Source organism: Protopterus annectens, chromosome 1.part0 (assembly GCF_019279795.1).
Source record: "Protopterus annectens isolate FY-2018-M chromosome 1.part0, PAN1.0, whole genome shotgun sequence".
Taxonomy (NCBI): Eukaryota; Metazoa; Chordata; order Ceratodontiformes; family Protopteridae; genus Protopterus; species Protopterus annectens.
The window spans coordinates 1,302,152,314-1,302,176,778 of NC_056725.1; the positions used below are offsets into that span (position 1 = coordinate 1,302,152,314).

Consider the following 24,465-nt stretch of genomic DNA (forward strand, 5'->3'; position numbering starts at 1 on the left):
TTTATGATATACACATTTATGACATTGTTATTTAGCATTTGTTTTGTATTTATTAGGGGGTTGTGTGTTTGTTTGTGTATGTGTTTTTGAAATCAGGTTATCACTTGTATGCATTCACTAGCAGGACTACTAACATTGTGCTTGCATTACTTTAAATTAATTTGCTTCTTTAATTATTTTATTACTTATGTCACTTCCTGTTGTACTTGTATATAAGGAAGTTCCCACTTGTGATAAGTTATCTGATGAAGTCTTGATCTTCTAGATGAAAGTGCTTATCCTTGGTGAACAATTCATGTGTTTTTCTGGATTGAATAAAGTGGATTTTGTTTACTACAACAGAGTCTTTCATCTATTTTTACTTGTGAGTGGGTCCAATCCAGCAATCCAGCTACTTCACTTGGTTTCTTTATTTCATGAAAGGTCAATAGTGATGGCTCATGATAGTAGACTGCATGCACATTGGTTTACAAAGTCCATAGAAACGCAGGACATACAGACAAATGAAAGTTCTGTAGTACATAACTAGAAATAGCTGCACATATCGTTACTGGTTGTGATATACTCAAAGCTAAGTGTCTGTAGACTGAAAGGCAGGCACAATTCTGACATGAGGGATTGTGCAGACATTGCAACATTCAGCTAGCTGGGAATAATTGAAAACATGACATGCAAAGCACTATTAAAATGAAGAAGTTACGACTGCATGGAATTGTCAAATACCAGAAATTAAGAAACCAGAAGCAAAAAAAAATATATATATATATATATACTGTAGCAGTCAAAGAAAAAAGGACAAAATCATCAGTAATCATTGAAATGGCTACACTTAGCCACTTTGCATACCGAGAGATCCATAAACTATCAAGAGTGGAAGAAGCAGCAGAATTAATAACAACTTATAAGCACACATAAGTATGCTACCAATTCAAGTAACTCTATATGAACTACAAAGGGAGGCAGTTTTGGGGTAGATTGCAAAATCAGAGAACAGCACTCTTGGCAAACATCAAAGACTGAAGCTATGCTGATGTCATGAATTCTAATCATATACTGATATAAAATGGGGTCCATTTCTGTCATGGTATTAGAAACCAATAACATTTGGAAAAATTAAGAAAAGAGACATCAATCTTGTTGGAGCCAATGAGTGACCAAGGAATAATCAGCACTGGATCTTATCTGAGGTATGCAACAGAGCACTCTCTCCCACTACTTTGATTTTTCTGATAAAGTAGATGTCACTGTCCTTAATAATAGGGTAGGGCAGAAAACATTTGTCTTTAGGGTCAGTTCAGATTTGCTGCTAATAGAGTGATGGTGTTCCAACAGTCATACTTCCTGTGGGTTGGACTTGTTTTTAATAGACTGGGTTTTTATACACGGAAATTTTCAGTCCATTTCCTTCCATTGATAAGGATGATGTTACAAGTGCTGAGTAAGTAATGGAGTTAAAACAGAGGTCCTGATTTAGCAGAAATCAACAGGCAGCAAGATAATTAAGGGTCATATGATATGCGGCTTTTGGCTGTCTTTAGCCTCAAATTATACACAATGGCAATGATACTACTTTTTAATAATTTAAATAATAATAATAATAATTTTGTCTGTAACTTAAACAAACATGCTGGAGTGACAGATATGTGTCCCAGAAATTGTCACTCCAATGGAAGATGCTTTCCATCCATGTAAAGCTGATTTCATATATTACCAATTTAAGTGCAACCTAGACCAGTAGATGGAGAAAAGGAAATTTACACGAGGTCTGGCACCCATGTCCCTTATCAACAGAGGTAGCGTATAAATGACTGGTCCTATGTCCTATTTGAATACTCAACATCATTATTCTTTTGGACAACTTGGCTAGGCTTAGAAAGGCACCCTAGGTCATTGGCTAGTAACAATCTCTGAACCTATAAGCAATGCAAGAGGGTAACATGTTAGACACAGCTGACCCCCAAAAGTATTGCTTAATAGGAACACTGTTAGCTATAAATGATGAATGAAATGATCAGTCGTGACCTAGAATGGTGTAAGTATTATATACATCTGAGAATAAAAAAGTTAGATTAAGCTTGGTTACTGGCTTCTGAACTTTAGATTGAAGTATGTTACTTTGATCTAAAGTATACTGTGCACAGACAGTTACAAATCTATATCAATAACTCTCTGAAATATCATAAAGACAAAAATCAAAATAAAATGTACAATATATTGGGTAAGGTAGCACAGTGAGGAATACTGTGAAGAAAGTAATGCAGAAAGTCCTTAACACTTAAGCTATCTAACATCCCGGGGATCACTCCAATGGTTCTACTTGATAGAGGCACTGGGAACTAACGTCTGGTGGCACAATGCCAGGGCACTTCTATGGGCAAGGCTTGTAAAGGCTCCAGGGCCATTAGCCTAGTACACACCTATGAACCTATGAACATCAGTCATTAATCCTTTGGCTTGCACTGAGAGTACATAAATATATTAATCAATAAATAAATAATGTGGTCACATAAAGAAATTCAATACATAACACAAAACAAATAAATAAACAGCAATAATTATATCAAATGGTATGGGATTGCAAAAGTCCAGTAAAAACAAAGATCCTCACTAAACAGCCTCAAACCACTGATGCTGCCTTTCATAGACAACATTGACCACCATTATACTAATGAGTAGCTACCAAACTGGTACTGCAGTTATTTTCTTTATCCTTAGAGACACTACTCACTTTGCAGGTTGCTATCTTATATATTATGCCTTTCATATCAATAATGTTCATGTTTCCGAGATTTTGGACAATCACTAATATAGAAGCCAAATGTGCACAGTCAAAAAAACAAATAAAAGAAAAAACTTCTACCACGACTGAAATAAAGACAGGAATTTAGCGCAAATCTTCTTTAATCACTGATTTCGTCAGCAAGACTTCATCAGAAATATAAAAAAACTGCACATACAACACTGTTTAAATACTTTCAACATAATTGAATAACACTCCATTCAATTAATGCAATAAACTGAAAGATGTTATTTCATAAAGGTAGAGATTAATTTAATATAAACAAGGCATCAGTAACAAATAGTAGGATAGGCATGTATAAGTGTCATGCTTGTAATATGTATAGATACATCTTAGAAGGGCCTTACATTGAATTGCCCCATATTGCCCGTACTGTTCCTGTCAAAGGATTTTTTACTTGTAAAAGTCAGGGAGTGGTTTATATAGCAATTTGTAGTCACTGCCAAAAATGCTATGTAGGCATGACCACTAGACATCTGTATATCAGGATAAGAGAGCATATATATATAACATGAAAAGGAAAGATAGTAAAAATGCTCTGTACAGACATACTATTGAATGCAAAGGTTTTAAAACATTTTTATTTTCTGTTTTGGAACAAGGAACATTAAGTTTGAGAGGGGACAGTTTCAAAAACTATTTGGAACAAAGGGAGACCAAATGGCAGATAAATTTGAAAGTAGATAGAATGCCTGGATTAAATGATGTAATAAATATATAATGCTTTTTAAAAGACAGAAGAGTATATGTGAAGAATTGAATGTGTAGTTGTCTTTAAAAGTTGATTAGTTAATTGTTTTATTGCATTAATTGAATGGAGTGTTATTCAATTATGTTGAGAGTATTTAAACAGTGTTATATGTGCAGTTTTTTATATTTCTGATGAAGTCTTTCTGACGAAAGCGGTGATTAAAGAAGATTTACGCTAAATTCCTGTCTTTATTTCAGTCGTGGTAGAAGTTTTTTGTTTCACTAATATAGAAGCTTGACTCTCTCTGTAGGATCAAATTTAGATTGACGTTATATGTTTTGATCGAAAGTTAGGAAGATGTCCTGGGCTTCCTAACATTAGACCAAAGCATATTTCCCCAATCTAAAGTATAGTACAGAGAGAGTTGAACATCTATATCAGTGAATCTCCAAAAAATTGACAAGATGAAAAGAGTAAGAATAAGAAAGATGACTGTGAAAACAAAGCACCCTTCCCTCATGAGAAGGCTGAACAATATTCTCTTCACAAGATCTTTTTTACGTTAATATCAGTGTGTTTTTCTTGTATTGCTCATGGTACTTAAATGGGTAGGTTTACAATGTTACATCAGTGTGTGTTGTATTTAGGGAGTTGTGAGTCAAATTTGGAATTCAGTAAGTCAACGGGGGGAGTAAACTAGGTGGATTATTTATTTATGTATGTATATTAGTTGGATATATCTCACAATAAGCTGTTTCCACAAAGACCTTAAAAACAGAAAATGTCTTTACATGTTAGCAGAAGTTATATAAATATTCAGCACACAAATATTAGAACATGAATTAGTGGATTGTACTAATACAGCCATCTATATGTAGTATGAAATATTTTATAAATGCAATGTGGCAAGAGAATATATACTGCAATAATCATTAGTTTGCAGTTAAAGTAAGACATCAATACTATCCTCATTGTTTGCGTGGTGACAGTATCAGGACTGTCTTGGCTAAAGACAAAAATGCATTCCAGAAAAGGAGAAATGATGTCCTCTTTTAAAAGATAGTGGAACCACTGCACTGGAATCTGACAACAAGAATAAATATGGGTATATGTAGCATAGTGACTAAGATAAAAAAAACAGCATATTATTAATAATTCAGAAAATATAATGTTTAGATAAAGATGGTTTAAGTATGAAGACTGAGGGTTTGCATTTGGAGGTGGCTGGCCTGTTATGCAGAAGGAAAAGAAGGAGAATGCCTCAAAAGGCATATTCTATAGGCGATATCATTAGAGGTAAGATACTCTTATAACAGAAGGAGAAGAGAGGTCTAGTTTGTGTACTGTTTTACCTCAGTTGCTGCACAGGTAAGGAGAAGTTGTTTTAATACACAGTAGTAAAATATGATAAGTCAACATGATACCACTGATTCATGGATTTAACTGTAAATGCAATAACAGGCCATCTTGAAAAGTATAATACTGTGCCCATCTGATAGACCCTGCCTGTAGTAAGTACATAATCACTGAAGGTAGCATTTCCATGCCTTATATGTCGACTGCAGTGCCAGGTGAGAATCTGAGCTGGATTTTCACTATAATAGTGCATTATGCATTTCAGTTACTACATTAGCAGAGACACTGGTATAAGAAAGAGCTGTGAATTTTTGAACGAGTGGTGTGAGTGACTGGTTGAGTGAGTGAGTGAGTGAGTGAGTGAGTGAGTGAGTGAGTGAGTGAGTGAGTGAGTGAGTGAGTGAGTCATTGACATATTCTAGAGAGTTCTGCATATTTACTGGTAAGAAGGTCAACTAACCAAAAAAAGAAGGGGTAGGAATAGTAACAGAGGATGTTCAAGTATGAGAGGTAAGGGTCAAGGCCACTAACAAGTGAAAAGAGGTAACTGTTGTGGAGGGCACTAAGGCTAGAGGAAGTAATGTAGTCTAAAGATGAGAGAAAATTATGACAATGCAGGAAGGGCAAACACTATGAGGGAAGGACAAAACAAGAAAGGGATGTGATGATGAAGTTGCTCAATGATGATCACAACTGCTGTGTTTCTTGGATCATTGTTTGCCAGCAGGAGTGAAACAGAAATCAAAGGCAGCCACTATTCATAAAGATATGATATTTTAACACACAGGGAATATTTAATAGTCTGCTTACTGCTGGAAAGTAAAGGCTTGCAATGTTCTGAGGTTATTAACCCCACCTAAACATGTAATCCAGCAGATTTTGAATATATTGGGAATTAGTCTAATAGCGAAAAAAAGATGTAAAATACCCATGATTCTCGCATACGTTTTGTTATAGTATAAGTGCAGACCGAAGGCATACATCCTAGTAAAAATGTAAATGTGTCAAGTACACCTTATCATGCATACATACAAAGATGTTTTTTAATAGAAATGAGCTTCAACTGGGTTCTACTATTAATGACAAGCTTTGACCATCATGGGTGCCAGGCCAGCATATTCTTGCAGGGTGCCCATGAGCAGGATACAGCAGACATTGCATGCATGCATGCCACACTAACATATACTTATCCCAGAACATGCATGCCACACTAACATATACTTATCCCAGAACATGCATGTCACACTAACATATACTTATCCCAGAACATGCATGCCACACTAACATATACTTATCCCAGAACATGCAAGCCACACTAACATATACTTATCCCAGAACACGCATGCCACACTAACATATACTTATCTCAGAACATGCATGTCACAATAACATATACTTATCCTAGAACATGCATGCCACACTAACATATACTTATCCCAGAACATGCATGTCACACTAACATATACTTATCCCAGAACATGCATGCCACACTAACATATACTTATCCCAGAACATGCATGTCACACTAACATATACTTATCCCAAAACATGCATGCCACACTAACATATACTTATCCCAGAACATGCATGCCACACTAACATATACTTATCCCAGAACATGCATGCCACACTAACATATACTTATTCCAGAACATACATGCCACACTAACATATACTTATCCCAGAACATGCATGTCACAATAACATATACTTATCCCAGAACATGCATGCCACACTAACATATACTTATCCCAGAACATGCATGCCACACTAACATATACTTATCCCAGAATTCCAGCAGCATTTCTTGTGAAGTTTTTGGAATCACACATAGGTTTATAGGTTCATAGGTAGATACTAGGCTATCTGTCCTATGGCATTTATAAGCCTAGCCAGAGTGTATTTGGCTTCCGCCTCCCTATTAGATTAGCCTACTGTGCCTCTGTAAAGTATGTACCCTTTTAAGATTAGTTTACTGTGCCTCTGTCTAGCAGGGACACAGAAGAGACGCCAGGGGTGAATTTGCAATTTTCCATCCACGCATCCAGATTTCGCTTGAAAAGAGTCAGCGAGGGGCTAAGTCTAACATGAATTGGGATTCTATTCCAGAGTGAGGGGAGCCTCTGGGAAATGAATCTGTCCCTCCAGCATGTCCTATTTATTTTTGTGCTGAGGTTTAGGTCCCTGGAGCATGTCGCTCTAAGGGACTTGGATTTTTTGAGGGGGAGCATGTCCATTAATTCTGGGTTTGACATGGCTTTGTACGTCAGGCATAGATCGCCTCTGAGTAGGTGGTAAGCAACTGAGTAAAGCTGGAGTTTTTTTAGTCGAGCTGCATAGGACATCTGTTTGTAGCCCATGATCCTCTTGGTGAGGTACTTTTGGGGTCTCTCCAGTTGCTGCAGGTGTCGGGTAAGGTACATCCCAAAAGGGGCATTGTATTCAATTATGGGCCTGATGAGTGACGAGTAGAGTGGCACAATGACCTCTCTTGATCTAGATGCAAACCCTTTTGTGATAAGGTGGGTTATATAGAAGGTCTTTCTAACCACTTTGGCAACGTGATTATCAAAGGAGAGATTACTATCCACGTTGGTCCCCAAATCTCTAATTACGTCTTCCTTACTTAATGGATTATCACCTATGTGGTAATTTGTAGGCACCTTGTTTTTCCCAAAGGGGATGATTATGCACTTTTTAGCATTTAGCTTGAGGCCGTGGCTCTGGTACCAAGCATTCGTCTCTGTGAGACCCTTTTGGAGGATGCTTGTGTCAGCTGGAGATTCGATTATGGCCTCCAGTTTGCAGTCATCTGCAAACTTTGTCATAGCTCATAGCTGAGGCATTTTTAAAGTTCTTCTGTTGACTGGACCAAGATAGTCTAAAATAAGCACATACCTCTCAGCTGTCCGGATTTTCACAAACTGTCCAGATCTTTGTTTCATACTTTTCATCTGTTTATCATAAAATGTATAGTTTTCTGGCAAGTCATTGAGGATTGATGTCACTAAATAGTGACATGCCTTTGAATGTCAGACTTCATTCATATCCTTCAGAAAATGCATATTAATGCATAACCTTGTATTCTATCAGCTTTCAAAGTTTTTTAGAGCACCATTTAAAATCTGTCCCTGAATTTAGGCATTTATTGCCCCATTATTTTTGTATTTTTGCATTTCTTGCACTTAGTGGTTAAGAGGTATGGGCACACACCTTACTCTCAGAATGAAAAGTTTTTGAATGCAGTGCAAAAAGTAAAAGATTAAGATATAATGTGGAAAATCCTGATGGAGAACCCCATATTGCCCCGCATTATATATTATTATTATATTATGTCAGGAGGCTATATTACCCTGCATTATGTAATATTATTATTATGCCATATCAGGAGGCCATATTGCCCTGCATTATATATTATTATTATACCATGTCAGGAGGCCATATTACTCTGCATTATATATTATTATTATTATAATACCATTTCAGGAGGCCATATTCCCTTGCATTATATATTATTGTTATACCATATCAGGAGGTCATATTACCCTGCATTATATATTATTATTATTATACCATGTCAGGAGGCCATATTACCCTGCATTATTTATTATTATTATACCATGTCAGGAAGTATGTACTCATGTGTTCCCTAATCAAGTTGTCAGAAATCAAGGATGGCCCAGGGTATTAATGCAGGACCTCTGTTTCAGCCAAGAAGTGATACTGCATAACTACACTTTAAGAGAAAAACAATAATTGAAGAAAACAAATGACCAATTAAGGTCCTCTCAGAGATATCAAGGATCTAATAAAGAGTGATAACAAAGGAAATACACTAGCTGCTGTTTGTGGGAGACAATCTGTAAATAAATTTGCCACAGATAGAACATACAACAAGACTACTTAAAAAGAGTAATGTTTACTATGTGCACAGATTTCAGAACTATCAGGTCATTGAGAAAGAGGACATAAAAACAAGCAAGATCTTCACCAGACTTACAGAAATATGGTGGCACATTACTTCAAAAACTGAAGGAGACAAATGGTTCATCTTGTGTTTTTTGATAGAATGCTACTAGCTGGGCAATGCTTGACTTCTGAAACTACATACTTATGTATGCCCAGTATTCAGGTATTGTAGAATTGATACTATGAAAATTCAAAAATATAAGAGTTAGGCGTGGTATAAATGCTGCAGTACCTCAAAATCTGCAGTGATTTGCTCCCTCCTGGGTCTCATGTCTGGTCCTTTAGGCTTCATAGTTGCGATAGTATCTTATCATCAGAAATATGTCCCTGTGTAACTCCCACCTTCGGATAGAAATTGCAGCTATAATACATCATGCATAGTGCAGAGAAGTGCTAAGATTAGTGTGAGAAGACCAGGACAGTATTAGAAACTAGGTAACCTGTAGCAGGCAAGTCAAGTGTAACGAGATAAAATGGGCAAAAGGGTTCCTGTGTTTAAGTAGTACTGTAGGAATCTGTTATAAACATTAATCCCCATCATTCTGCGCCCAAGCTGAGTGGGACAAACCTGCATTATTTTATTATTTACTATCTATGATACTTCGCTTAGACATACTGCCTGATGGGATTGTGATGTTAATATCTGATGCATTACTTTAAATAACTGATACACTCAAACACAGATTCACTGACAGATACCCTGTTAAACAAAGTAATACTTAATTGTAAATAAGATGCTGGAAAATTTACAAGTGGACCTGGCTATAAATAAGAAAATGGCAGTAAGTCAGACTTGTCCAAAAAAGTTTTATGTGATATTTAAAGAATTCCTTTTAATTAGCAAATAGATGCATGAATAAGTTTAACTGTCATACTTAACAACTTGTTAACAAAATAGCAATTAATTAAATAAGGCAAGAGTAGTACAGCATTCAGATAGATTCTAACCAGTGTGACAGAAAATGCAGCTGGGGGAAGAAACATAATCCTAGGAAAAATGTAAAAAAAGGGTCAGACCTAACAGACTAACCAAAGTAGCACCTTCTGCAGCAATAGTTTTATACTACTCCAAAATGGAAACTCTTCTTACTCTTATTTACAAACAAGCAATCACAGAGTGAAGAATAACTGTAATGGCTGTGACATAGGCCGCATGTCACATTAAAGAAAACAACCTAGCTATGTACCACCTGATATTTTACTGAAAAGGTTGAGGTAATTGATTATGCTTTTTGCAACTTTGAGATAAGAAAGATGAGTGATACTTGTGAATTTTTCAGGTAAGATGTGGGTTCGGGCTGATCTGCTAAATTAGGCAGCTATGGTATCATAGGTATGCCCTTTGGAAAACACATGGCTATTCTGTGTCTCTTGCATGTTCCTTGGCTATTTTAGTGATTTGGTTATACTTGAGTAGGTTTGGTACAGTCCACACACTGATTTATTATATTGTTTGGAAGATGAACCATTTAGAAGAATGTGCATAAACACACATTCAGCTAAGTCTGTAAAATACATTGTAGATTATTCAATACTTTAAGGCCTAGTCTGTTGGATAGCACAATGATGGGTATCTTATTTTATTTTATTTATTTATTTTACATTTGTTTACTGGGAAAGTCTGACTGGATATATGTCCATTTTCTGCAGAGGCCCGGGGAGAAAAGCTCCAGAAAGCAGAATACAAATACATTAGGAACAATGGAAACATTTATAGATAAGTATAATATAGCAATAACCCACGCCTGGGTGTCGGTAATGCTGGATTTACCCACGGTTGGCGTGGTTTGGTCCCGAGGGCGAAGCCCGAGGGACCAAACAAAGCCAACCGTGGGTAAATACAGCATTACCCACACCCAGAAGTGGGTTATTGCTATTATACCATGACATTATTTAAGAAAAGAAACTATTACTTTTCTTAAATAATGGAAGAGTATAATGCCTGTTTGCTGCCCTTCCGCAGATGTCTGGCATCCGCGGCAGTTCTGATGTACTGCACGCCTGCGCAGTACATCAGAGCTGTGGGCAAAAGCAACGGAGAAAGCAAGATCTCCATTGCTTTTTTTTAGTGTTTCGCTATGTTAAATGGGTTTAACATAGCGAGACAGCTTTAAAATAAGCAACGGAGATGTCCGTTGCTTATTTTAAAACTGTCTCGCTATGTTAAACTCATTTAACATAGCGAAACACTAAAAAAAAGCAACAGAGATCTTGCTTTCTCCGTTGCTTTTTTTTAAAACCTGTCTCGCTATGTTAAATGGGATTAGCATAGCAAGACAGCTTTAAAATAAGCAACGGAGATTTCCGTTGCTTATTTTAAAGCTGTCTCGCTATGTTAAACCCATTTAACATAGCGAGACAGTGTTTTAAAAAGAGAGTTATACTATCGGAAAAAAGTGCGGGCGACTGGACCTTTTTCCATTAGTATAACTCGATTTACAACGGGCACGCTGGCCAATCAGCGTACATGTTTTGGAATAATAATGGGGGGGGGGGGGTCATGGTATAATATGCAGTTTTCAGTAGGGTTACAAACTTAGATAAAACATAGTAGACAACATCAAAATCATGCGGCTTCAGTTTTAGACAATAATACACACAGTTATGGGCTAAGTCCCATCAAGAATTCATACACTTATTAGAGTATATTATTGAGTATATTATTGAAATGCTTAGGGAGAGTTTGCAGGAACAACGGGTGGTGATTAGTCAGTGTTTAAGCAGGGACATTGTCAATGCTGTTGGAAGTTTAGTTTGAGGATTTTTTTTAACTGAGTTAAGGAGGATTGGTGAGTAAGTTCAGCAGGTAGCATATTCTGCCTACTGAGTTGGCGAATAGAGAGTCCCAGCCACATTTATGCTCTTAGTTGTTTGTACCAGCAGTTTGCCAGCAGAGCGTAGTGACCTCAGGTTGCTATATGGTTTGATGATCTTATTTAGTGCTGGTGTTTTTTCGGGTTGATATAGTATTTTGTGGGTTATTACAAGTTGGTCGTATCGGAGAAGACTGAGCCACTCCAGCCATCTTAGTTGAGTTAGGTTAATACAATGGTGGGTCCTAGAGGTAGCACCTGTAACAAATCTACAAATATGGTTGTAACAACTAACAAGTTTGGTAAGGGTGGCTTGGTTCATGTTAGTGAAGAGGGAGGAGGCGTAGAGGAGGGTAGAAAGTAGGTGGGACCAAGCGATAGTGGTTCTTGCAAAAGGAGTGAGGAAGGGTTTGATCCTGTACAGGGAGACCAGTTGTTTGTTGACAGATTTGATGAGTTTATTGACATGGATATCATATTTTAGGTCATTATCTACTGTGATGCCCAGGAGTTTTGTGTGAGTATCTGGGGATATAATTGTGCCATTGTTGGAACTTATAGTAAAGAATGGTGAGGAGGATTTGCAGGTGGGGGAAAAAGATGAGCAGTTTAGCTTTGTTGGGGTTTAATAGAAACTGACGGTTTGTGAACCATTTTTCTACATCATTGAAAATATTCTGGGTTAGGGTTATAAGCTCAGTTGAGGAGGAGGCAGTGCATATTAAAGAAGAGTCATCCCGTATTGGATGCAGGTGGCCTTGGGAGTGATGGCGGATAGGTCATTGATAAAGACTGAGAAGAATAGTGGTCCTAGTATGGAGCCTTGGGGGACTCCTAGAGTAATAGGTAGACATGTGGATAGGGTATTCTGCCATAAAACGGCTTGTTGTCTATCAGACAGGTAAGATTGGAACCATTTAATAGAGCTACTATTCAGTGACAATTCCTTCAGGGTACGGAGAAGCAGTTGGTGATTGACCATATCAAAGGCCCTAGAGAGATCTAGGAAGAGAGCTGAGCTAAGTTTGTTATTGTTTCGGTTGATGTTGATAGAGTTAGAGAAGGGCAGGAGAGCTCATGTGGTGCTGTGGTGTGGCCTAAAACCATGCTGATAGTTGGCCAGTAGTTTATTTTGTGTGAGATAGTGCATTAATTGGTTGTGGATGCACTTTTCCATAATTTTGGCCAATGGTGATAGTATGGCTATTGGTCAGAAGTTTGAGAGGTCTAAAGAATTCCCTCCTTTATGAAGGGGAATGACATGGGAAACCTTCCAGAGAGAGGGGATAGTGGCTTCACTCAAGGTGCGGTTTATTATGATCGAGACAGGATATGCAATGGCATCTGCCCTGTTTTGTAAATATTCTGGTGGAAGGATATCAGCTGCCAGGGTAGTGGGTTTAGTTTGTTAATTAGAGATTGGATGGTGGATGTAGATACAGGTTGAAAGGCGAAAGGGAGTGGGGTAGTGGATGTGGAGGAGTTTTGAAAGGAGCTAGTGGGGGGTAGTTGGCTAGCTAATGATTGGATGGTTTTGGTAAAAAATTGTTAATGATGTTAGCAGTTTCCTCTGGAGTTTTAAGGTCACAAGTTGAGGGGGTGGGGGTGGAGGTTTGGCCAGGGGGGAGCAGTTTGTTTATGCCTGCCCAAAGTTTTTAAGGTTTATTCTGGTGTTTTTGCTGAAGGTGTTGATAGAAGTTTTTTTTTTTGTCTAGCAGTGTGGCTTTCTTGGTATCATTCCTTAGTTGTCAGAATTTAATATCATCAAGTGGGTGTTTGGAGGTTGCCATTTGTGCCATGCTTTATTTCTTGCTATGAATTTGCTTTTGGTTACTTTAGAGAGCCAGGGGGTGGTCTTAGTTTTGGCTCTGAGAGTGCGGATAGGAGCGTGGGAATCTAGAAAGGAGAGGAATTTAGAATTAAAGTAGGCTACAGCATCATCTAGTGGAAGTTCTTTAAGTATGGCCTAATTGCATGCTCTGAGTTCATTCTGAAAGTCAGTGGAGTTAAAGTTCTTGTTGTTTCTGATAGATTTATATAGAACTTGGTGGTGGTTATCTACTTTATGCTTAATGATGTAAGTGAGTAGGTGGTCACATATCATCTGGGAGGGTACCTGTGTTATACAGGTCTGGGTAATTGTTGATAAGAATCCAGTCCAGGATACTGCCTTTGTAGTTGGATTTATTTATTCTAGTGGGTGAGGATATAAGTTGGGTATAACCGAGAAGGTTTATAATGGTGGTGGGAGATTCAGTGGAGCAATTGTTCCAGTCAATATTAACATCTCCTAACACCATAGTTTCATGGGGGTATGTGTTGGAAAGCCATTGGAGGAAGTCTTCTAGGGTATTTGCATTGTTGCCTGGGGGGATACAAATGCAGGCAATGAATATAGATTTACTTTTCTTAAGCTGTAGTTTGCTAACTAGGACTTCTGCATTATTGAACAAGGGGGTCGTTGTGGGGCCAGTGTGACATCTATTGTGTTTTTAAACAGAACTGCTACTCCTCCACCTTTCCTGGTGTTATGGTCTTGTCTAAGTATGTTGTACCCTGGCGGGATAACCTCATCATTTTTAGTTCCTGCTTTTAGCCAGGTTTCTGTAAGACTTAGCACATCAGGTGAGTAGGTGGCTAGAAGGGCTTGAAGATTATGGACCTTGTTGTTAATACTCCTGATATTTAGGTGACAGGTCAGGAGAGAGTTAGGAGTCCTTGAATTTGACCATATGTTGAAGGTGGTAGTGGGCTGGGAGCTTATGGGAAGGGAGGGTCCAGGGTTAGGGTCGATGTCCCCACATATCTTAGCATTGTTACTCCAAGATGAATCGTGATGCATAGCATTACTGATTACCTTTAAGCACTCTTTGCAGTCTTGATGCAGTTCAGTCATAAGCAAGCTTTAAGGCAAAATGCTTCATGTGCTTAGCTATACAGCAATACATCTTTGCAAATTCCTATAATTTGTTATACTATTCTAATTATGGTTATAAGGTTCTGTACAGTTATACTATGAATTATATTATGAACTGTGTGGTATTTGTAGACTTTCATTTTTGTAATAACTTAGATGAAATTTGGCCCTTTTAAAACCATAGGTACATTCCAACCTATAGGAAAACCCTTCTAAGGAAAACATAGCAAGACTAGACATCACAGTCTAGAATATATTAACCTAAAAATATAGCTTTTGGGAACACTTTGAGGTATTTTAACTCATGAGAATAAATTTCTTAAAGAAACAAATTGTGCATGCATTTTACACTTGAGTTTTGAGACATGGTTTGACACTTTCTTTAGTAAATGAAGCAAAAGCGAACTCATGACCTACTTTAATATTTTTTTCCACACAGTTTTGCATTTATAACACAACTCATTGTACTATTCCATTCAAAATCCTATAATGTTCTTCCAAGTACTGGGTATAACGTCATAAAGATAATGTCTGCTCATTTTACAACTGTAATGACATTTGACAGCTTATGTTGGAAAGCAGTTATTTTATTTCTAGTGATATCTATGATTAGCTAAATTTCTTGCCACTGTCATTAATCAGTAGCTCTGAAATAAGTATGTAGAATAAAAGAATTGCATAATAAATACCTTAGAAGTGTAAAGGTGGTCAGGACTTCAAACTTCAAACATATTTTATCCATACATAAAATCTATATGTACAGAAAGAGAGACAGACAGCTATAGATATAGAGATAAAAATATAGATACAATAATGGGCATGTGTGCACTTGCATACCATCACACACACACACACACACACACACACACACACACACACACACACACACACACACACACACACACACACACACACACGCACACACACATGCACACGCACACAGATGCACACACACACATGCACACGTGCACACACACACACACACACACACACACACACACACACACACACACACACACACACACATGCACACGCACACACACAGACACACACACACATGCACACGTGCACATGCACACACACACACACACACACACACACACACACACACACACACACACACACATGCACACATACAGACAATGATTATCACATGCTGTGCTATAGCGGACCACTCAGAAGACATTTTAGCATTAAACAGTTGGCTCCTAAATACTCAGGTGTCAGTTTACCTGGAGTCCCTCAGATCGGTATCTCTTAAATGAAAAAGATAGTTTGTGGCAAGTGGATCAGAAGATTGGAGATGCTTTTAACAGAGAAGAAAATGTCAAATGGAAAGATATCATAGGTTCATAGGTTCATAGCTGTGAACTAGGCTAATGGCCCTGGGGCCTTTACAAGCCTAGCCCATAGTATTACCCTGGCATCATACCACCCGACCTTAGTTCCCAGTGCCTTTGTCGAGTAAAGCCACTGGAGTGATCCCTGTGGTGATTTTCTATTTCCCATCCACTCATCCAGATTTCTCTTGAAGAGGGCCAGTGAGGTGCTTTGCTTGACATGTATGGGAAGAATATTCCATAGCATGGGCAGTCTCTGGGTTATGAACCTGTCCCTCCAGCATGTTCTGTTGATTGTGGTAATGAAGTTGAGGTCTATGAAGCATGTGGTGTGGAGGGATCGGGATTTATTTAGATGCAGCATTTCTAACAGACATGACATTATGCTATATTACATGGCATTGCATTATATCGCAGGCATTACATTATATTTCATAATATCACATTTCATTAAATTACATGGCATGATATTATATCATGTTACTTTGCATTTTATTGCATGACAGTTGAAAAAGCAGTATAACATTCAATTAAATTACCTGACATGCTACTGCATTCATATTACAAGATATCCCATTTCATCACTTTACATGCTATCACTTTCCATTATATTTGATGAAATGATGTTATTATATTTGCTTGAATGCAGGAAGCTTCCACTCTACTCCACTGTTCTAATGAATTTGAATTACATCTTCCTTCCCTTGCCTTCTTCCTCATCATTTTCACCTGCCCCCTCAGTCTTATGAATACCTTAATGGAATCCCTGTCTGCTAATCATGAAAATAATTAATTTATTGGATCTGTAGCCCACTCCATAAAATATTACTTTCAAAGATCCGAAAATAGATTGTTCTTAACAGTCTGATGCCTGTGCTTTCTTCTTTTACCTTTACCCTTCTTGTTTAGGAGATTATTTTACATATGTAAGCTATAATATTGTGTTTCCATAGTCCATGTCATCTCTTTTTGGTCTCTGTGGGTCTGTAATAAGAATAGCCTTAGCTCTTTTAGCTGCTGGTCATACTTACAGTTATCCCACACATACCTCTCAACCTCCTACTGCAAGAAATCTGGACAGAGCCTGGCAAAATGGGGGGGGGGCAAAAATAGGGACATATTTTAAATGCATTTATTTGTTTATTTTATTTGCAGTTTGTTTGCCAGGATGGCCCGTTTTCAATTGAGTCCTTGGGAGAAAAGCTCCAGCAAAAAAATACAAATTACTTAATAGATGCAAGTTATAACAATAGAAAGTACAGCAATACAGGTAAATGGCATTAGTAAAATGCAAAAGCAGAGACATCTTTAAAAAAGACAAAGTTATATACAAAGTTTGTTAATTCCATCATTTGCTAACAGAGTTAAAAAACAATAGGAGGCCATTTATAGCTGTATTAGCTCTTGGAGTATAGCTTAAGTTGGGGGACTTTATGTTAAAACAATAGGAGGACACATATAGATGGGTTAGATCTTGGAGTATAGCTTAAGTTGGGAGACTTTATGTAGGACGGGAACATAATGGGATGTTAGGTGGGAGTAAAGTAAAGTTTTGAAGGAAGAGAGGCTGCCAGTGGTACGGATAAGAAGTGGGAGTGAATAACAGAGGCAAGCAAGAGAGAAGGACAGAAGATGTTTGCCTGGTTAGCGGGAAGGTTTATGGAGTTTGATCAGATTTTTGCGAGTTAGATCTTAGGAGTCTATCAGATTGATGCATTTTAAGAGTAGTGGCAAGGGAGGGGCAGAAAGAGGGACTAAAGATAAGATTGGGTGCTTGGATACGTTGAATATAGGAGAGGTAATTGGGTAGCTCTAGCCAGTTCAGTTTATGAAAGGCAATTCAATGGTGTGTAGAAGATTTGTGGCTTGCTGTGAATTTTGAAATTTTATTGTAACAGGAGGAGAGTTTTGTCTTCAGGGAGGATTGCAGGTTAGTAAGGAGTGGGGCAGCATATAGCAGGGATGGGATGAGGTATGTTTTAGAGAGAATAAGCTTAGTAGAGAGAGAGATGTAGCAATTGTGATGACAGAGCATGCCAAGTTTCTTATGAGTTTTTTGATATTTACTTGTAGATGGGTATCAAACTTGAGCTGGTCACCAATGAGAACTCCTAGTAATTTTGCATTAGATACTATTTCGAGAGGGGTATTGTGCTGATTGTGATAGAGAAAGTGTTTTTATCTAGGGTGGTGGTTTTGGAAGGGGTAAATATCATGAGTTTGGTTTTAGAGGCATTAAGAGCTAGGTGGTTATCTAGCCTCCATTTTTCAGTGGAGGAGAAGGCATCTTGAGTTAATTTTGTTAGTATGGAGATGGCATTGGCAGAACAGATTATAGTTGAATCATCGGCATATTGGATGAGACTAGCATTAGAGATAGTCTGATAGAACTCGTTTATGAAAATGTTAAATAGCAGTGGACCTCGAATTGAACCCTGGGGTACTCCTTTGGGAGTGTTGAGGAATGGGGAGGTAGCTTTTTTCCACTTTACTGTATGTTGCCTATTTGAGAGCTAACTGGTGAACCAGTTGATAGAAGAGGGGGAAAGATGTAGTTTAGAGAGTTTGGTAAGGAGAAGGTTGTGTGAGACCGTATTGAAGGCCTTTGAAAGGTCTAGTAGGAGGTTGGATACAATGTGGCCTTGAAAACAGTTTCTAGGAAGGAGAGGAGAGTGGTGGTAGTGCTATGGCCAGGTCTGAATCCGTGTTGTGTGGGAGTTAGAAAATGGTTGTTTGAGAGATAGGGTAAAAGTTGAAGGTAGATGCACTTTTCGAGAAGTTTAGAAATGGGGGATAAGATGGCGATAAGTCAAAAATTTGGAATGTTATTATTATTACCCCCTTTATGGAGTATAATAATAAATGCCTTTTTCCAGAGTTGGGGTACATAGCCTTCTGTGATTGATCGGTATATTAGAATGCAGATGGGCAGGGCTATGGCTTCTGAAGCTGTTTTTAAGAAGTAGGAGGGGATTTGATCAGGGGCATTTGAAGTTGGTTTCAAGTTTTGAAGAAGTCTTTTTATAGTAGATATAGGGACAGGATTTATGGAGAAGGGAGGAGGTTAAGAGGTGGAGGAGGAACTAGAGTAGGAAGGGGTAGGTGAAGGTAGGGGTGTGGCAGTAGGATTGTTGGTGAAGGTAGATGTTAGTTTGACTATGGTATCGATGAAGAAAGAATTAAACTGGGCAGCTAGGTCTTTGTCAGCATCATTTGGATCAGGGGTGAGGTTTTCTATTTTATCTGAGTTAAGGAGAGAAGAAATTCCATCCCAGAATTTGTGGGGGTTTGAATTGTGATTGGTCTGGAGTGTGGAAAAATAGGATTTTCGGTCTGAAATAGTAAGTTTTTTTTGTTTGTTTGTAAGTATTTTGTACTCATTGAGGGTGGTTATAGTTTTGTTTTTGTGGTAGCGTTTCCAAGCTTTATCTCAGTCGCATGATGCTTAAGGTGTCTTTGGTTAGCCAAGGGACAGATTTACTTTAATACATTTTGTTTTCTGGGGGGCCAAGGAAACTAACAAGGTTAGGAAAGTTGTATTGAAGTAGGTAAAGGCATTATCTAAATATAAAATTTTTTAGTGGGTTCTAGTTTATTTCTTTGAGCAAGTTTATGAATGTATTGGGGTTAAATTTTTTTTAGGGACCGAGTGGAGATATAGGTGTGGGATAGCTATAAGGAGGGGAAAAGATGATGGGTAAAGGTGGGAAAGTGATCACTGAGTGGGTCGGGAAGGGTGCTACTATTGGAGATGTTGTGTGGATGAGAAACTACAATCCAATCAAGGGTACTTCCAGTGGAGAAGTCATTGGAAGGTCTAGTTATGGCATTAATAAGTTGGGGGAAGTTATATAGGTTTATATTTAGAGGGTTTGTGTGAGATTGAATAGTGGCCCAGTTAATATTTACATCGCCCAAGATTATAGTCTCATTGGCTACATTGGTGGAAAACCAAGAGAGAATGTCTTCAAGGATTGGGACATTGTCTCCAGGAGGGATGTAAAGGGTAACTATGCAGATGAGCTTATGTTTGTTTATCTGAAGTAGGCTGGAATTAGTTCAGTGTTAGCAAATTGGGGAATCGGTTTGGTGTAGGGAGTAACTAAGATAGAGGATGAGTAGAGGAGAGGAGAGCAACTCCCCCACCTTTTTTATGAGTTCTATCTTTTCTAATTTTGCATTAGTTGGGTGGTATTAGTTCAGAGTCTTTTATGTGGGGTTTCAACCAGGTTTTGGAGATGGACAGGATATCTGGCTGACTGTGGAAAAGCCAGGCATGGAGGCTAAGGATCTTATTACATATACTCTGAGCATTTAAAGCTGTAAAATAGAGGGATTTAATAGCAGGGTGGGGGAATGAGAGGGGGAGGTTGAGACTTGAGGGGAAGGGGGGCAGGGTTTGGGTGGATATCACTGGAGAAAAGGGTGGTGATGAATTGGTAAATATAGGAAAAGAGGTGTTTAGATAGCTTAGTATCTGGTTAGAGGGTTACTAGTTTTGTAGGAGTAGTACTAATAAGGATGAGAGTTGTAGTTTTAGAAACTGGTTTAAGTTTATGGGGGAAGAGTAAACTGATGTTGGAGAGGTAGAGACAGGAAGATATCAAGGTTGAGGAGTGTGCAGGTTTTGTGTGTAATGGATTAGTTGTATGAAAAGGAGGGGAGTGATTAGTGTTAAGAGGTCTGGTGAGATAGCTTAGATAGCATAGGATGAGAAGAAATAGTAACTGAGTTAGAAATAAAGAAGATTTAGTAGACATGGTGTTTGTTCAGGTTGCTAGTAGGGTGTGAGTTTAGATATTATTAGGTGCTGGAATGGTCTGCAGTAAGTGAGGTTGGATTTATTGAATGGAGAGGGGTGGGATTAATTAGTAGGGGTGAGGTGGGATAAGTTGATTGGGAGTTAGAGGAGGTGGGTTTGGTTTGCTGTCTGTAAGTGTAGAGGTGCTAGGGGGGTGGGTGAAATTTGGGGGCAGGGTAGGGCAGCAGAGTGAGCCTGCAGTGCGAATGGAGTGGGTAGAGCCAAGAAGGAGGGAGAAGGCAAGTCAGCAAAGAACAATCAGTGGACTGAATGGCAAGCTCAGAGGTAAGAAGGCACAGGGATGGGTCATTAATTCTAATATTGTTTGATGATGGGAGAGGCAGAGAGGTACACAGGGATTTAGGGCTGAAACAAGGCAAAGAGAGTAGTTATACAAATATTAACATAGGGAAATAATAGGATTTATAGAAGTGTTAAAGTACTAGTTGAACATAAAAAAGGAATGGTTGGCAGTGTATAGGTGCTGTCACCTAGTGGTCAAATAGTTTAACTGCAGTGAAGGCCACAAGCACTTTGAAGAGTGTGATGGGACTTGGAGAAGAGGGAGTGGGTGAGGTCCGCTGTAAGATGCTAGCGAGCATACGCAAGGTTAAAATACAATTGTAACAGGTAAAGATGTAATTCAGATTTTGGAGCATACACTTTATAAGCAGTTCTTGGAGAAGGCAGCAATAGTTTCTGAGAACACTGCAGGATTCCTGTTTAGAAAGTTTTTTATGGGTGGGAAGCCAGGGTACCTCATAGAATGATGGGAAACACCCGGGTAATTTTCACACGACTGGCAAACTCTAAGAAAAAGGGATAGGTACCAATTATTAACAAGGTAACAATTTGTCAGTATCTACAATAGAGTAAAAGCTGTAATAGTTAGATGGTTCAGGATAAGAAAATGGTGGGATAGCCTAGGGATTGGTGTGAGATGAGGGTATGCATGAACACTAGGATCAAAGGAAACTAAGAGGGGGATAGGAAGGCTAGGAGAATCTTGTAGCCTAGTATACAGAAGTAGAGCAGTGCAGTATAAAGACAGAAGTATCATGGGCAAAATATCACAATATATCATGTAAAGTTAGCCACAATACAGTAAATGCAGGATTCAAAAAACAAGCAGAGAAATGGCAGTAAAAAATTATAATTTAGTAAGAAAAAAAATGCTAGCGAGTCAGTAAGTTTAAAAATTAATGCATTACTTGGGACTGTCAGTATGGCAGCGGAGTAATTAAAATGCATCACCAACTAGAGTTTAAGCATTTAAAAAAAGCACTTAGCATATATCACCAATAAAGTTTAAACATAGAGGGCAGTGTTTTCAGTTAAGAAAATGAGCGCAGTTAAACAGATACAATATCACAGCAGTTTACATAGTGGGGGGTATTAGATTCAGCAGTAGTATAATCAAACAATAACAATAGGGTAAAACTGGGCACAGACTGTGAAGCAGTTAAGGTTCACAATAGTCGCAATGCTCAACAGTGAGTGCTTTAACAGTACATTGAAGGTTTAATGTACAGTGAACCTGCTGTAGCAATAAAGAAGGTTGAGAATAGACTGGGCAGTAGTTAATGTACTAAAAGCACTATTGCTCAAGAGCAAGCGCATAACAGACTTTAAAATATTTAACAAGAAAGTATTTCACATGCAGTGAGCCACCTGTATCAATAGGGGGGATTGGGAACAGACTGGGCAGCGATTAAAGATCCTAGCATGCAGTCACTCAAGAGTGAGCGCTTTAACAGAGTTTAAAATCTTTAGTGTAAAAATAGGCCAACAGTTATCCTGCAAATTAATTAAACATACAGTATTAGCCCCAGGTAATGCAGTCATTCTAATACAAGGCAAATTCAGCTTGAAAAACAATGCAGTTTGAAATAGCACATTTCGCACTAGGTTTGATAAAAAAGAACAACGCATACCAGGCTTCAGTTACAATAGTGAAATAATCCAATGCCTGTTATAGTAATTAACTACATTGAGCAAACAACAGATGAAGCTGGAAACAGCTTTTGCAATATTATGTTAACAATAGCAACAGGAGATATGTTGTTAATTCTACATATACACATATATATATATATATATATATATATATATATATATATATATATATATATATATATATATATATATATATACAAAAGTCCTGGCAGGAATAGCTTGCTAGTTACCTCAACGGAAGAGCCGTTGATGCATGAAAACACTCAGAGCTAAGCGTGGGAACACTCCAAACATAACAGTGCTTGTAATACTTCCAAAGGATGGCTAAAGGCTGACTAAAAAGTGTGCCAGAGGCACGTGTTTGTGTTAACAGCTGTCTAACACTTTAAAAAACACCTACGAGCAGAGTAGCAGCCTATGCAGAACAGGGTGGGGGGGACAGAACATGTTTAAAGATGGTGCCACAAATGCTGGCATCCCTATATAGATTTAGGGGAAGGAGAGCAGGTAAGAGGAAGGGGGGAGGGATGAAGCAAGGTAGCAAGAAAAAGGTAGAGAAAAAGATAAGTTGAAGGGGAATGTAGGCAGAAAGTAAGGGATATACCTGAAAGGAGGGGGAGGGGGAGGGGGAATGAGGCAGTAGTGAATGGAGTCAGATAGAGCCAAGGAGGAGGGAGAAAGCGAATCAGCGAAGAACAATCAGTAGACATTCTGTGAAAATCTGATCTGCCATTCAGTCCACTGATTATAAATGTGGAAAGTTGCTAGAGTAACAGGGTTGTTTTAACATACATTTTCTGAAGGATACAAAGTCTGAAACTCAAATGTATGTCATTATTTAGTGACTTCAACCCTCTGATCATCCCACTGATGTGCCAGAAAACCACAACTTTTATGAGGAATAATCCAAAAATATGAGCCAAAAATCTGGACATTTCGTGAAAATCTGATCTGGACAGTTGAGAGGTATGATCCCACACCTTCTTCTACCTGTTTTCATTAGGGCTCCTTCTACTGACCTCATGACCCTCTCCATGTATGTACTCTAGAAGTGTACACAGTGATCATGATGTGGCCTGACCAGGTCCTGGTATAACCATATTAATTCCATATTACTTCCACTGGAGAAATAGCCCTGTAGTCTGCTTGCAGTTTGTCATGGCTCTTCTAATTTACTCTTGGTGGTCAATTACCAGCATCATAAATGTCCTAAGGTTCTTATACTGCTATATTATTCATCATCAGTTCAATTATTCCCCCACCCCAATAGCTGCTATTTCACATCTGGGTTGTGGTTGCATATGTGCAGAAGGCTGCATTTTTCTGCTGTGATCCTCAACTAACAATGTTTTGAGCACATGTTCAACCTTTCTAAATCCTTCTTCAGACACTTTTCCCCATCATGCATTGCTACAAAGATATGACTAAACTATGTGATCCAAACACACTGAATAGTATTGTGCCTTGCACTGACATGTGTGGTAAGCAATTAGCAACTTTTATTATTCCTGACAACACCCTTCTCATTACAAAGTTCTGTCTCCAACATTCCCATCATGCAGCACTCCAGTTCCTTAGTCTTGATCTACCAGCAGCTCTTGTAGATTCCCTTGCAATGATCTGTATGGGAACAAATCAAAAGCCTTCCTGAAATACAGGTGTATCTTATTTACCAGTATTCCTCTGATTATTGTTTCCCATAACTCAGTCCTAACACTGAATCATATTCAAATGACTACATCTTCTGGTTGTGAATACACAATTATTGTTGTCCTGGAAGCTGTTGACTTCTAAAAAAGCAACCAAACATGCACTTATGCTG

General features: G+C 38.3%; 1 protein-coding gene across 1 annotated transcript in view; it reads left to right on the plus strand.

Annotated features, from left to right (window-relative positions):
* Positions 1-24,465, plus strand: part of CACNG2 (calcium voltage-gated channel auxiliary subunit gamma 2) — a 1,878,586-nt gene that overhangs the window by 1,161,312 nt on the left and 692,809 nt on the right. The gene's annotated exons all lie outside the window — the stretch shown is intronic.